This window comes from Galeopterus variegatus, unplaced genomic scaffold (assembly GCF_000696425.1).
Source record: "Galeopterus variegatus unplaced genomic scaffold, G_variegatus-3.0.2 Scaffold1709, whole genome shotgun sequence".
In the NCBI taxonomy this organism is placed as follows: domain Eukaryota; kingdom Metazoa; phylum Chordata; class Mammalia; order Dermoptera; family Cynocephalidae; genus Galeopterus; species Galeopterus variegatus.
In genome coordinates, this window is record NW_007727820.1 from 144,700 (window position 1) to 145,753 (window position 1,054).

Genomic DNA, 1,054 nt, shown 5'->3' on the forward strand with positions numbered 1-1,054 from the left:
AGTGAGCCACGGGCCGGCCTTCAAGGGACCTGTTACTATAGTCTTTTAAAGAAAAAAAGAGAATCATAAACCCTCATAAAAGAGAAAGAGAAAAAAAATTATATTAAAGGTTGTCTTCTTTGGATCCCTGTACTGGCTAGCTGCCAAAATGGAAAAAAAAAAAAAAAGAAAAAAGAAAGAAAGAAAGAAAAAAGAAAACAAAAAAACATTCTCTTTTATGGATATAATGATTATTATTAGATGAGATAAAAACAGTCTATCATACATACTATTCACAGAACTAGAGCATTAGACCTGGAAAAACTTGGAAGTCTTTTCATAAAGGTTTTTCTTTATACAAGATGAAAAAAGGAAAGCCAGGAGGAGGTAAATGATTGCTCAGGGTCATGGGATTAATTTAGTGTCTTAGAACCAGAATAAAAAGCCTGAGACTGCTCACGCCCAGATGGGGCCAGGGATTATGTTAAAATCTTTGGTTCCACAAAGGCACTTTTTAAGTTGTTTCAGCAGCTGAGACATGCAATGAAGGCTATTCTAATCACAGGTACATCTTTTAGAAGAGTTTATTGATGTTTTAGTACATATTCAACTTCTTCAATTTCTCATTCTAAACAAATAGGCTACAGTAGTTCTGGGTCCAATTAATATAAATCCTTAATTGATCAGAGAAACATTTCCTCAGAAATCTGATGATCCGAGGATAAATCAAACCTGGAAACCGAATACAAATGGGATAGATGCACTGGGAGATGATGCCTTTATGCTGCAAATTCAATCCCCCAAAAAGATGATGATGCAGATAAAAGGGTTAGGACGCTGTCTCAGCATTTTTCTTTAATCTTTGACACCATCCTTCTCAGATTCCATACTCAACCCACACCTGGTTCAGAGCACCTCTAGCTGCCTTCTATCTTTTTCTGCCTGTCTCTACCATTAGAATATTTTTTTCCAACATTTGCCCCACTTTAAAAAAAATTATGTCCTTTCAAAACATTCTCCCTACTCATTTGGGGTGTGCATATAGGGAAATTTAAATTTTCATTCTAGTTCCAAC